At 44.7% G+C, this 7245-nt stretch overlaps 1 pseudogene; it reads left to right on the top strand.

Annotated features, from left to right (window-relative positions):
* Positions 1 to 5785: 5785 nt before the first annotated feature.
* Positions 5786 to 6214, top strand: LOC129683260 (60S ribosomal protein L26-like 1; annotated as a pseudogene).
* The last annotated feature ends 1031 nt before the right edge of the window (positions 6215 to 7245 follow it).

Below are 7245 nucleotides of genomic sequence, written 5' to 3'. Positions count from 1 at the left end.
ATTTAAACCAAGGCTTGTAACACACACACATAATTTCAGTTACTCAGTTACACAGGAGGCTGAGGTGGGAGGATGTCAACTTGAAGGTCAGCCTGGGAAATTTATTGAGACCCTGTCTTAAACAAACAAAAACAAACAGACAACAAAAAGGATGGGGTTATAGTTCAGTGATACCAGCATTTGTGGAGTCCTAGATTCAAAAACACTGTAAACTTTTTAAAGAGTTCGCTATCGGCTGGGGAGATAGTTCAGCCTAGCCGAGAAAGCACCTGCTGTGCTAGCATGAAGACCAGAATTTAAGTCCTCAGGTTCTGTAAAAATGGGACAGGAGCAGCCACTGTTCATAATCCCAGTGACAGGAGGCAAAATCAGGGCATCTCTAAGGCAAGCTGGCTCTCTAGTGTGTGTCACACTCACACACACTCACACACTTCCTCTTTTCTGCCATGGTACTGATATTTTTTATTGATTTGTTTTCAGCTTGTCATTTATCTTTTCACTTTGGTTTTTTGTTGCTCTCTCTCTCTGGTTGGGGGAATGTATCTTTATTTCTAAATACTTGATATCAAATTTGTAAAATTTGAAAATTTATTTTCCTTTAATTCCAGAACTGGGAAGGCAGAGGTAGGCTGCTCTCTGAGTTAGAGGCCAAACTGGTCTACAAAGTGAGTTCCAGAGCAGCTACAGATACACAGAGAAACCCTGCTGCTAAAAACATATGTATATGTGTATATATAATTGTTTTAATATTATTTTATTTCTATTTATATGTGTAATATATTTATATATTTATTAATATGTAATATAATATTTGTATTTTATATTATTTATTTTATTGAGACAACATGCTTTTACTATGTAGTTTTGGCTGGCCTAGAACTTGCTAAGCAGACCAAATTTGAATTGAACTAACAGAGATCCCACTGCTTTGGCCAGCCTCCCAATCAGTCTGCTTAAAAGTGTACATCATCACACCTGGCCAGATATTTGGACTTCTGTGTTATAGTTAAAAAAGATTAGCTCTATGGAAGGGCCAGAAAAGTATCTGAAAATCTTTCCATGGTCTGCCCTAACATTTTATGCATTTATTTTCATAGAGATATTTTCTATTTATATTTAATTTATTCTGTGTGAATGTGCTTCCAGTGGCTGTCAGCAAGACTTGTCTAGTCTTTTTTTCTTCAGCTTAACCCCTTGGGGGGCATGTGTGTCCCTGTGGCAGGCTTGTTTCTGAGCAGTATTGAAACTTAGCAGTGCAGAGCTCCAGGGCCACCCGGACGTTTCTATGACAATGGCAGAGAGGCCCTCTTACTGGCACTCACCCCACACAGCTTCAGAGACAGTCTCCTTCTCAGGGACTTGCCCACACGGGACTTGCCTGCCCAGCCCCCACAGTGTCTGGCTCCAGAGCCACAAACGGGGCGAGTGCGGCGGCTCAGAACCACCACACTCGGGTGGAATTAGGCTTTGGGCCTGAATAAATAATTAGAAATTGGCCGCTGAGAGAATGTCCCTGATGATTGCTTGCTCTGGAATTTTTCTGGGTGCCACACAGAGTTTTATTACCCAATTAAAATACAGCAGATTAAGTAGTGCAAAAGGAAGATGAAGTGGGCAATAAATTTGCTGTGGAATGGGTTGTGGAGGGCCCAACCTGAAAGGCATGAATTTATGGTTCAGAGAGAATTGAGAAATAGAATAATCTAGTTTCGCCAGAAGGAATCACTAGCCACGCATATGCTTCAAGAGAGACGAAAGGTCTGCCTTGGGGAGTAAGGGTGACAGTGGGAGGTTGGAGGCATGGGCGGTGGGAGAGGAAGGCATGTTTCTGAGGGAACGGCCTGCAGGAAAAGAAAGTGGAGGTGAGGCAGCATGGAGGAGCCTTCTGCAACTTTGTAGCTGTTTGTGACACACCAGAATGGAAATTGACATTTGAAATTTGGTAAAGTCCTCTTTTTTTTTTCTTTTTTTTTTTTTTTCCCCTAAGACAGGGTTTCTCTGCGTAGCCTTGCCTGTCCTGGACTCAGTTTGTAGACCAGGCTGGCCTCCAACTCACAGAGATCCACTGCCTCTGCCTCCCTGAGTGCTGGAATTACAGGTGTGTGCCATCATGCCTGGCTGGTGGTGTTCATTCTTGGTCATTGCACATAACCACAAGTTCAAAGCAAGCCTGGGCTAGTGTGACCCGGACTCAAAATACCAAAACCCAAACCACACACCACCACCACCACCACCACCACCACCACCACCACCAACGATGAAAAAAGTGCCAAACAAATCAAAGAAGGGAATGCCAGTTGGATTGGATTTGGACCCAAGACTGTATCTCCAAATACATTCTAGCGTACTGGGTGTCTTAGCGTTTTATTGATGTGAAGAGACACTGTGACCACAGAATTGGAGCTGGCTTACAGTTTCGGAGGTTTGGTCCATTGTTATCATGGCTGGAGACATGGAGGTGTGCCGGCCGACGTGGTGCTGGAGAGGGAGCTGAGAGTTCTAGGTCTTGATCTGCAGGCAGCAGAAAGAAACTATGTTTCCTGGGCAGAGCTTGATCATAAGAGACCTCAGAGCCCACCCCCACAGTGACACACTTCCTTCAATAAAGCCACACCCCCTCCATCAAGGCCACACCTATGGGCCAAGCATTCAAACATATGAGTCTATGGGGGCCCTTCCTATTCAAGCCACCACACTGGGCTCAGGTTCCCAACTCAGGAATTTTGTAGGGGACGACATTTGACCCGCTGACTTTTCTTGGAGAACAAACATTTCCCTACCATGTACACCGTCTCCCCTTCCATTCCCAGAGATTATTTCTGGTCTATCTTCAGTTCTGTAGCGGTTCACAGCAGAGTTTGTTGTGAGCTGTGGGAACTGCGTTGTTCAGGGCATTCAGTCCTCATCCTCAGTGAGGGGCTAGTATGCTCGTCCTGCTCTCGAAGATGCCTTAGGCGGTGGCTGGGTATTGTGTCTGGGATAGCCAATTTGCCGCACATACCTTCTGAGGGGGATCTGAAAGTGCCTGTGCACAAGCTTACCCTTGGATTCTGGCAGAAACTATCCAACTGTTCTTATGCGTTCTAGAGCTTTTAGCCTTCATTGCTGCCAGACTCTGAGCAAAACGAAGCTCAGGTACTACAGCATGTGTCTCTGAATCATGTTCCCATCCATGACCCTGCACAGCGGATGAATAACGAAGATGGCGCCCTGTGTATCAGAATGGCTGTACCTCCCAGAGCTTGCCCCTGAACCCTAGCCTGTGTCTGTCAACAGGAGTAAGACCAGCTCCTCACAGGCCAGCTCGTGATTGATGTTTCTGGCACAGGCAGACCCCTGCATCTAGGGAGCCGTCCTTGATTGCTGGTTGGTGTGAACTGGTTCTGTTCACTTGCCCTCTCATTCATTTATTCTGCAAACACTAGCTGAACAGCTGCTCAAGACCAGTTAATCTTCTAAGAGATAAGGATATGGCTACGAGACCGCCCCTGTGCCTGGCCATCCCAGGTTACTGCTACATTTCACACAAGTACTTGCAAATTTACAAAGAACTGCTTGCTAGTACGTTTCAAACCCCTCTATCGCTGCGTTTCATCAGCCGTTATGAGTCTCCTCAGCTCACCGCTCCTTAGAGTCATAAGGTTCTGCACACTCTTACAGAAATCAAGGCCCTGTGATCTGTTCCCTGTGTCAGCAAATGTGTCACGAGATAGTCATAAATTGATGTGCCAAGCCTTGTGCCTATGCCGGGCGTTAAGAGCACTAGATGAACTGGACATGTGATCTCAGCTTTCCGGTGGAAGTGGTGACAGGTAGTTTCAATGTGCAAGGCCAGAGTGAGTGAGATTTACCTGGAGCAGTGAGATTTACCTGGGAACTTGTGATTAAATACGTGAGAAAAACTAGGGAATTATACATAAGTCCCTCAGGACATTGTCCAAAAAGGCCATCCAATGCTCTCAGGGTCCCACCAACTGCTCCCCACTTCTGCACTGACTCCTGGCAGCTGATTTAGACATGGGACTGTGAGGAGTCATTGCGCATGGAGTTCATGCTGGCGTGTCAGTGACATTTCTTGTTGGTGTGATCCGATGTCTGACAAAAGCAGTGGAAGGAAGTTTGATTTTGGCTCCCAGTTTGCAGTATGGTCGGCTCCGACTGGGCAGGCATGGTGGATCCCACTGGACCAGCCAAAGTGTGAGGCGGCTGCTCTTTTAGCCATGGTCAGGGAGCTGGCAGGTGAATGCTGGAACCTCAGCCCACGGCATGGTGCCATTGTCATTCAGGGTGGGTCTTCTCTCCTCACTTAAACCTCCCTGGAAAAGCCTTCACTGGTATCTCCAGGAGTGGGAGAGTGTCTCCTAGGAGATCCAAATCCCATGAGTTCACAAGGAAGATTTAAGGCTACTGTTGGAGGATGTTTTTTTTTTGTGCACTGTGTACTCAGGCTGGACCTTGGCCTGGTCATTATTTTGAAGCATCTCTTGAATCAGTGTTCTGTAAAACATTGTTTTCCATCACTTCTGATTGGTCAGCTAAAGAGCTGAAGAGCCAACAGCTGGGCAGGAAAGGAAAAGGTGGGACTTCTTGGCACACACATATGTGTGCGTATGAGTGTGCGTGTGTATCTCAGGTGGGAACCAAAGAGTCCCCAAGGGGACACGGATGAAAAAGGAGGTGCCAGGGATAGACTAAGATGGCAGGTAACGGGCCATGTGGATGGGACGTAGGCTAGGCCAGTGTTATCAGGGTAGAATAGCTGACAATCTGCCCAGCCATGGTGTCTGAAGCTCTTAATAAATATAAATGTCTCCGTGCCATTATTGAAAGCAAGGGCGGGCATAGAGAACCCTTACATTTACAGGCTATTATACTTTTTTGCTGTCCCAAAGTTATGAATAAATGTTTTTTTAAAAAGAAAAGATAGTATTTATTTTTTATTAAGCTAATCAATTATGTTTTTCCATTTTGAATATTGTTTATATTCATATAGAAAATGTAAAAGAAAACAGCTGATGTCTTTTCCTCCAGTAATCTTCAGTGTCTAGATGTTTGTTTTGTTTGTGTCCATGTTCATTTTAAATAAATGTCTTCTGTGTGAGAAGGGAAGCTCTGGGGCCAGACTACTAGCTCTCTAAAATGTCTCCTTAAAACCTTTTCAAGGACTTATCCAAATAAGAAAGCCAGGCAATATAATTAAGTGAACATGGTAATTGGGTCGATTCATGGTGATAAAATCTCCCACATGGTGAAAATAAAGCCTAAAGTGATAGCCAATAAATAGAACATAAACTTGGGTGGTTATGGATGAGGCTAAGGACGAAGAACTAGAGCCCCACTGGGTGTTCCTAAGTGTATCAAAATGAAGAGCCAACCAAGCATCCACAGGATTGCCAGACAGTGAGGGCAGGCACCAGAGAGCAAAGGAAGGGGGTAACAATTTCTGTGCATCACATTAATATGTGAAATTGAATGAAAATAAATCTCCAAGTCTGGTAGCATTTATCTCAATGTCAGCAGGGGACCAGAAAGCCAAAAATGTAAATTGTTTCTCAAATTAAGTGATTTGTCATGGAAAATGGACTGTTGTAAATTTGTTTAATTCTGCACTTCTCTTTGTCAGCTGATATTGAGAGGAAAAAAAAAAACAGGTAAGTAGGTGGTAGCACACCTTGTGTACAAGAAAAGAAAACTGTCCCCTCAGATGAACTTTATCGGGACCTATTAATTGTCTACCCAGATTAAAAAAAATTTATGCATATTTATTTATTTGGCAGCCTCCAAAATGAAGTTCAATCCTTTTGTGACTTCTGACTGAGGCAGAAACTGCAAGTCACATTTTAATGCACCTTCTCACATTTGGACGAAGGTCTTGTCTTTCCCTCTTTCCAAAGAGCAGAGACAGAAGTACAATGTTTGATCTATGCCCATTTGAAAGGATGTTGAAGTTCAGGTTGCCTGAGGACACCACAAAGGCCATCAGATAGGCAAAGCGGTCTGAATGTACAGGAAGAAATACGTCCATTGAACGGGTGCAGCAAGAAAGGCTGATGCCACATCTGTCCGTGTGGACACCCACCCCAGCAAGGCCATAATGACCAGGCTAAAGCTGGACAAAGATCACAAAATGATCCTGAAGAGGAAAGCCAAGACTCTACAAGCAAGAAAGGAGAAAGGCAAAACCAAGGAAGAAATGATCAAGAAGATGCATTAAAGACTGCTTAAGTTAAACTAAAACAACAAAAACTATTATTTTTATGTGTATGAGTGATTTGCCATGTGCATGTAATGCCCAAGGGTACTAGAAAAGGGAACCACTAGATTCCTTGGAACTAGAGTTACAAATGGTCATGAGTTGCCTTGTAGGTGTTGAGAAAGGACACCTCTTCTCTGGAAGCGAGGCTCCAGCCTGTAGATATTTTGGTTTTCATTCCTTTCTTTTGAGACAGAGTCCAGGCTGGGGTGGTCCAGGCTGGCCTTGAATTTGAGCCCCTTCTCTTTCGGACTCACAGTTGCTGGGATTACAGGCATGCAGCACCACACTGGCCAGGATGCTGGTGCACGCACTCACAGTCCCTACCTTCACTCTGGGTACCTCAAGTAGATTGTAGGATGGGTGCAGAGGATAAAGTTAATGGCCCATGTAGGGGTGTGAGGAAATCCTCTCAAAATTCTACCCTAGCTGCTCTTACAGGCGGGCTCAACTACCGGACCTCTAAGACGATTGACTTTGAGGACATTTCTCCTACTCTGCCTCCAGCAACGCCACCCTTGACAGTTAACTAGCATACCGTCTTTCCATCACTGAGTAAGCCACTAATTTGCCTTGGCGAGTGTGTGTTTGCTTTACTCCTCTCCTAACTTAAAAACACTTTCCAGTAACCATCATGGCGGGAGTGTTCTATGCAACGCTCCTGACAAAAATACCGAACAACATAAGCATGGCAAAACCATTACAACGTTCAAGATCAGGAAACTGATACTGATAGGTTCATCAGGAGGGAAAATTTTTCTTTATATTCCCATGGTGAGGAACATTTAAAAGGAGGCAGATTAGCAACCGGAAAGCTCCTGTATGTGAAGCCCTAAATATCTGAAGACAGGAGTTTATATATCACGTTGGTAAGGGAAGCTGAACTGTGTAGTGTTTCCAAGGATGGAGGGTCTGGCTGATGGGCTGGTGAGGTTTTCGTCAGCTCGCCACAAGCTAGAGTCATTTGGGAAGAGGGGCTGTCACTGAGAAAA

Source organism: Psammomys obesus, unplaced genomic scaffold (assembly GCF_907164565.1).
Source record: "Psammomys obesus unplaced genomic scaffold, mPsaObe1.curated_primary_1811, whole genome shotgun sequence".
Taxonomy (NCBI): Eukaryota; Metazoa; Chordata; class Mammalia; order Rodentia; family Muridae; genus Psammomys; species Psammomys obesus.
This window is presented reverse-complemented; position numbering and strand designations above follow the sequence as displayed.